Source organism: Etheostoma spectabile, chromosome 4 (assembly GCF_008692095.1).
Source record: "Etheostoma spectabile isolate EspeVRDwgs_2016 chromosome 4, UIUC_Espe_1.0, whole genome shotgun sequence".
In the NCBI taxonomy this organism is placed as follows: Eukaryota; Metazoa; Chordata; class Actinopteri; order Perciformes; family Percidae; genus Etheostoma; species Etheostoma spectabile.
In genome coordinates, this window is record NC_045736.1 from 29,528,083 (window position 1) to 29,535,239 (window position 7,157).

Genomic DNA, 7,157 nt, shown 5'->3' on the forward strand with positions numbered 1-7,157 from the left:
ACAAGGCAGGCCAGGGGGCTGTTTCACAAAAGTCAGATTTATAATTAATAATTTCATTGCATGGTGTAAAATCTGTGCATTTGACAAATAAATATCTTGAATCTTGAGATCTTCTGATTTAATAGATGCACTGCTTCAGCATGATGGATTCAACGATACCAATGAATATTATGCTTTCATCAGTTACAACAAAAGCTTTCTGGTAAGCATCATGCATGATGTTCACGATATGCCTATTATTATCAACCTCACGCAACGAGAGATCGTGTTCAAGTCTGTTCAGTATGCGCCTCAGATCATAATCAATAATGAAACTCACATCATAGTAACCGATTAATCAGCTGCTACAAGAAAATAATGCTGCTTCACTTTGCGACAAGTAACCTCTTAACGAAGAGACTTCTGTATTGTCACCCAGTAAAATGGACCTACTTAACGAAGTTGGTTCACTACTGGCTACAAGTTAGCATCAAACACACAAAGGCTGTCACTGGAATGGCGTTTTGAGCTAACGTTAGCAATCAACACAACCACAGATATCACAACGTTTCTGAAATGAGTCCCATCTTCTGTTATTGTTTTGTAATGAGAAAAGTTTATTATTTTATGATGTCACAAATTGTCAGTATAATGCGTTATGCCGTAAACCGGTTAAATCTGAGCATGCACAACTCACACCTGCACTCGACTCACATCGGGGAGTGACACTGTTTTTGTTCTTACACTTAACAGAACTTTACTGTCGTCAGAATCCCTCCGCTAGAATAGTCCGGTTGGTTTGGGGCGGTGTGAAAGCTCGTCCGAACTCGGGCCCCTCCCTGCATCCACAGCTATTCAGTCTAGCATCTTTGAATAACTGTTGTACTCAGCCACCCCCCCGATCCGACGCCCTGCTAGCGGGTCAGCTTCCAGTTAGCTCTAACAGTGGCCTAGGTTAAACAGCCCTCTGCTCCAACTCCTCTTTAACACAGCAAAAGAAGAAATATTTAATGATACCGCCAACGCTGTCAGCTGCTCCACATGGTTCACCTTCTCTAGAATATTAGAACACTAAAGCAGAAGCGAAAAGCCTAGACGTTAGAAATGTATTGGAGCACCATTATTACTGAGAGTAAAGTGTCGGCGAGTCGCCCTCGTGATATTCTGTCCAATCAACAAGCGACTGTTCCCACCACGTGACGTGTATTTACCATAGACCGTTAATATATCTATCTATCTAGTCTATGGTATTTAACGAATCGCACCGAGTCCACCGAACTACAGAGGATCAACCGAGCAACAGACGGAGCACACGGTTGCTCAGCAACGGACGCTCTGTTTCCTTGCCGAATGGGAAGCTAACGCATGCGCAGCTACGGCTTCAATTCGCTTTGATAGCCGTGTATAAGAGACTTTATTAAAGTGTTTACCTGTGTGTGTGTTTGTTTACCTTGAGCTCAGTCTTCTTAAAACTGACTAATAACAAAGAACACAGCTCTCCCGCCAGCCCGAGATCACAGCGAAGCAATGAGACTTCCGGTTTCCTCCAAGTCAGGGTTTTTCAGTTAAAGTTCATATGAAAGAACGGCGCCCCTGAGGTCAGGGGGAACAACACGCTACACATTAACTTAATCAGTTAGGGTAAGGTTGACCAAATTTCACAGACAAAATCCGGACTTTTCAGCTCAGAAGCATATTTACCTCAGAACAAGTAATGTTTTTATTTTTGTAGAACTTAAAACGGGGACACTAGACCTAGAGCTGTTCTTATTAGGGGCTGAGCCCCCCCCCCCCCCCCCCAGTCTGATCCTAGACTCACCCTCTGCTCTGCTCTACTCCACTCCACTACACCTCAAGATAGAAGTCCTAATATTTCAAGATAAAAAATCCATCCTTATACTTCAAGAAAAAACTAATATTTCAAGATAAAAAGTCCTAATATTTCAAGATAGAAAGTCTTAAAATTTCAAAATAGAAGTCCTAATAATCCTAATATTCAAGATAGAAAGTCCTATAATCCTATATTTCAAATAAAGTCCTAATATCCAATATTTCAAAATAGAAAGTCCTAATAATCCTATATTTCAAGATGAAAAGTCTTATATTTCAAGTTAGAAAGTCTCAATATTCATAATGTTGTAATGTTTACTTAACTACTGACAGCTTTTGCTTTACTGCTCAAGGCTTGTTTCTGCAACAGCTCATTGAAATCAGATACAACAAAAACTACTGAGGCATATTTTCCTTTGAAGCTTCCTGCTTCTTACAGTGCAGATGCTTTTGCTGCTTGCTCCTGCCTCTGCTTGCATATTTTTGCTGATAATCTTGCTTTTCCTCTCTGAAGAAACTATGAGCAGCGGCTCTTGGATACTTATAAAAAACTGGACTATACTTTTGTAGACACAGTAGGCTATTGCCATATTTTAACATTTTCCTGCGTGAGTGTGGCCTACCATAGCTCAAGCCTGTCCTACAGTGACTGTGCTAAAGCTAATTAGCAGCAAGAGGCCCCTTTCTCCGTGGTGACTACTACAAACTCCTTCAGAAGATTGCACTTCTGGAAACCAAGGTTTACCTTCTAGAGTGAACTGGAAGTTAACGGATCTTGTGGAAATGACACCACTTTACCATGGACCCATAACAATGGACAAAAGCATGCTAACACACGCTAATTAGCACCAACAAAGCTACAAAGAAACAGGAGGCTGTAGAACGGGTAACAAATCAACAAGTGCAGTCCTCCCTGGAACTCTTGTGGTGCGAAGCCTAAGAGTAAATCATTCTCCTGGAAATGGGAGGACGACTAACGGCAGGCACAGCGCCCTGAGATTTGTGTATGACCGCTGGCCTGCATTATCTTCCGGAGAGCGCCTCTTCAACCCCTCTACCTAGTAGACACAGCCGTGGACAGCTGCAAAAGGGAAAATAAGCAACAAAATGCCCCCCCAACACCTGGTGTGCAACTGGATACAGATTTGCTCCTCTGCTGCAAGACCTGGACAGTCATCTGATGACCGGACTGCGTTTTCATCGCCACACAGCAGGGTAAGGACTGAGAGCAATTCAAAAAGTAAATAGCTAACAACTGGGCCTCAACCCCTGATTGTGGGTGACTCTGCTGTAAAAGATTAAAAAACAGTAAAAACACCAAAATACTCTGTTTTCCCAAAGACATGGGTCTGACTTTACCCAAAAAATCCCAGCTATCATAGCAGAACACCCACTGTGAAGAACATTATTCTGCATATAGGGTCAAATGATGTTGTAAAGCAACAGTCTGAATTGCAGAGACTGGACTTTAGGACCTGCTGGACACCGTCAGCTCTCTAAAACGCAAATGTGTTTATCAGTGGCCCTATACCTCATTCAGAAGAGGAGATGAGGATTCACCGACTGTTGCACTAAACAAATGGCTTTCAACTGAATGTACCGTCCACTCTCTGCAGTTCATTGACAATTTAAACATTTTCTGGGGACGCAGACATCTTTTTAAAGCAGATAGACTTTCCCTTAACAAGCCAGGAGTAAGCTGTTCACCTTTAATCTGCTTTACTTTCTGCGCTACACATCTGCCAGGACACGAGACAAGACGAATCAAAACAAAGGAAGACACAACAAAGTGTGCACTGATCCACCACAGCCCCCACCTGAGCAAGATTTGACCCTGACACCCACAGAGCGAGATACAAAAACCTCAACTCCTCTTTTCACCCATCCAGCACCCCTCTAACACTCTTAACAACCCCGAATCCTTTGAGGAGCCATCGCTGTCTCCACTCACCCTTTCCCCTCTTTCCCCACCCCCATGTTGGAGTTCACTGACCACATGAATCACCTGGTAGATGCTGAACCAAATTTACACCCCTTCCTTCCCCCATCTCTCAACCCCTGGCAAAAATAAAACGCCGGGTTCAACCCCGGTTAATAGTAAAACGCCGGGCTCCTCTGCCAGAAGTAAACAAACTCTTTCCACTCAGACTGATAAGGACGCTTGTGTGCAAATCCAGTAGCATGACCTGAATGTGCCGGGCCTTGGCTCCAGCCTAGAGACACTCATGACTTTTTCCAAGACAAGCCCGGCCCTGTGGATTCAACTCTTCCTCAATTTATGTTGTGATAGGTAATAGGAAAGAATGGTGAATAAGCACTTACTGCAAACTTAGCAAATTTAGCATCCATTCCTCGTCAGCTACAGCCTGTCCCAAAAAATGAAAACACACTAACACTAGCCTTACTAAACGTCAGGTCTTTGGCAGGAAAATCCTTTTTAATCAATGATTTATTATCAAACACAATCTAGATTTTATGTTTTTAACTGAAACCTGGTTAGACCATAACAACAGCGCTGCTGTTCTCATCGGTCAGCTCCCCCTAACTTCAGTTTTATGATGAGAATGGAGTGAATAAGAAAGGAGGTGGAGTCGCCATTTTGCTTATGATCTATTCCACTGTACGCAAATATGTTTATGGAATTGCTTCTTTTGAATATGTGGCTCTTCAATTAAGTCTTCCCTCAAGCGATGTTTCTAAATACTACAGGCCACCTAAATATTGTGCAACCTTCATTGATGACTTCACTGAACTGCTGTCTATAATCTGTATTAACTTTGATTGTGTAATCATTGCGGGTGATTTTAACATTCATGTTGACAGCCCCCAGGACAGGGGGACCAAAGAACTGTGTTGTGTTTTTGAGAACTATGGACTGACTCAGCATTGACGGAGCCCACTCACAATAAGGACACACTCTGGACTTGATTGTCTCAAGGGTCTGAACATTTCCAAGGTTGTGGGACTGACGTTGCTCTCTCTGATCATTCCTGTGTTTTCTTTAACGGCACTATCTCTGTGCCCAAATGTCCAAACAAAGATAATCAGAAAACGGTATATCACTGAAAACACCAGTGACCATTTATTCAGCTTTCTCCTCCACACCCGCCCTCTCTGGGCTATCAGTCAGTGAGCTTGTAGACAATTTCAACTGTAAAATTACAAATGTTATTGATGCCATTGCTCCACTAAGGTCAAAGTTGTTCTCTGGTAGAAAAGATCTCCATGGAGAAATGTCCTACTGTGTGAGAACAGAAAAAAGAGAGTGTAGGAAGCTGAACGAAGGTGCGACAAAACAATCTCCTGGTCCATTATAACACCTATAAGAGAGACTTCGCATTTATAATTTGGAACTGAGGAATGCAAGAAGGTCCTTCTTCTCTGTATTATCTCTAGAAACATATAATTCAAGTGCTTTGTTTGCTACTGTTGATAGTTAACAAACCCTCCAGTATCAGTAGCATCTGAACTTTTATCTACCAAGGCCTGCAATGACTTTGCCTCCTTCTTCAAAGCAAAATTCAAGATTAGACAAACAGTCAGTGCCTCCATATCAAGTTCAGATAGGTGTTGTCACAGTGTTCAAGCAAAACTAGTTCCAATATGACAGAAATTCACACAATCAACCATACAAACCTGAGGACATTATTCAACATCTGAAAACCTCGACCTGTTTGCCTTGATATTCTACCAACGGGACTTTTCAAAAATGTTTCCAATTGTTTGACTTCTGATCTTCTACAGATTGTGAACACATCTCTTCTTCAGGTATCTTTCCACAGGCCCTGAAAACTGCAGTAATCAAGCCACTTTTAAAAAAGAACACCCTAGACAAGTCACTAATGAGCACTATAGGCCAATATCAAACTTCCGTTTTAAGTAAAATCATTGAAAAAGTAGTCTTTCAACAACTCAACCATTTCTTGTCACTAAGCAACAGTTTTGATACCTTTCAGTCGGGTTTCCGACCACACCACAGCACTGAACTGAACGCTCTTGTCAAAGTCTTTAATGACATCCACCTTAACACAGATAGTGGCAAAATTTCAATCTTAGTATTACTTGATCTCAGTGCTGCATTTGACACGGTCGCCCATGACATATTACTAGACCGATTGGAAAACTGGGTAGGACTTTCTGGCTTAGTACTAAACTGGTTTGAAATCCTACCTAAAAATAGGATTACTTTGTGCAATAGGTATTATACATCTGAGCGTACAATAGACGTGCAGAGTTCTCCAGCTCCATTCTGGGCCTCTTCTGTTTAACATCTACATGCTTCCACTGGCTCAGATTATGGAGAAAAACAAAATAAGTTACCATAGTTATCGGATGACACACATTTACATAACCTTATCGCCAGGGACTATAGTCAAATAACAAAAACTGACTAACTGCATCAAACAAATTAACGACTGGATGTGCCAGAACTTTCTGAAATTAAATGAAGGAAAAACTGAGGTAGTTGTTTTTGAAAAAAAGAGGAACATTAAAAGTCTGCGCTCAGCTTCAACACAATGTTAAAACACACAGACAAAGCCAGAAATCTTGGTGTAGTCATGGACTCAGACCTGAACTTAACAGCCACATTAAGACAATTACAAAGTCAGCCTACTATCACCTAAAGAACATATCAAGGTTTAAAGGACTTATGTGTCAACAGGACTTGGAAAAACTGGTCCATGCTTCTCATCTTCAGTAACTTGACTACTGCAACGGGGTCTTTACAGGTCTCCCTAAAAATCAATCAGACAGCTGCAGCTGATTCAGAACGCTGCTGCTCGAGTCCTCACTAAGACCAAGAACTGGATCACATCCTCCAGTTCTGAAGTCTTTACACTGGCTTCCTGTGTCTCAAGAATTGATTTCAAAGTACTCTTGCTAGTTTATAAATCCCTTAACGGTTTAGGTCCAAAACATTTCTGATCTGCTACTACACTATGACCCCCCCAGACCTCTCAGGTCATCTGGGACAGGTCTACTTTCTGTCCCCAGAGTCAGAACTAAACAGGGTGAAGCAGCTTTCAGTTTCTATGCTCCTCATATCTGGAATAAACTCCCAGAAACCTGCAGATCCGCTGCTACTCTCAGTTCTTTTCAATCAAGGCTGAAGACCTTTCTTTTTGATGCTGCCTTTCTTTAAATTAATGCTCATTTCTTTCTTAGCTGCCTGTAACTTTTATTCTTGGTTTTATGTGTCCTAATGTTTCTATTTGTTTTTAACTGTCTATTCATGTGTCTTATTGATTTTTAATGCTTATGACTTTTAACTGTTTGTACTTGTGTTTTATCTGTTTTAATGATTTTGTGTAAAGCACTTTGAATTGCCCTGTTGCTGAAATGTATGC

At 41.5% G+C, this 7,157-nt stretch overlaps 1 long non-coding RNA gene across 1 annotated transcript in view; it reads right to left on the bottom strand.

Annotated features, from left to right (window-relative positions):
• The window catches only part of LOC116688263 (uncharacterized), a 15,117-nt gene extending 11,766 nt beyond the window's left edge, over positions 1-3,351 (bottom strand). Inside the window, exons 1-2 of the long non-coding RNA XR_004331744.1 lie at positions 3,341-3,351; positions 679-683 (exon numbers count right to left, since the gene is read on the bottom strand). This is a non-coding gene — a long non-coding RNA (uncharacterized LOC116688263). The remainder of the gene's footprint in view (positions 1-678; positions 684-3,340) is intronic.
• Between the last annotated feature and the right edge of the window lie 3,806 nt (positions 3,352-7,157).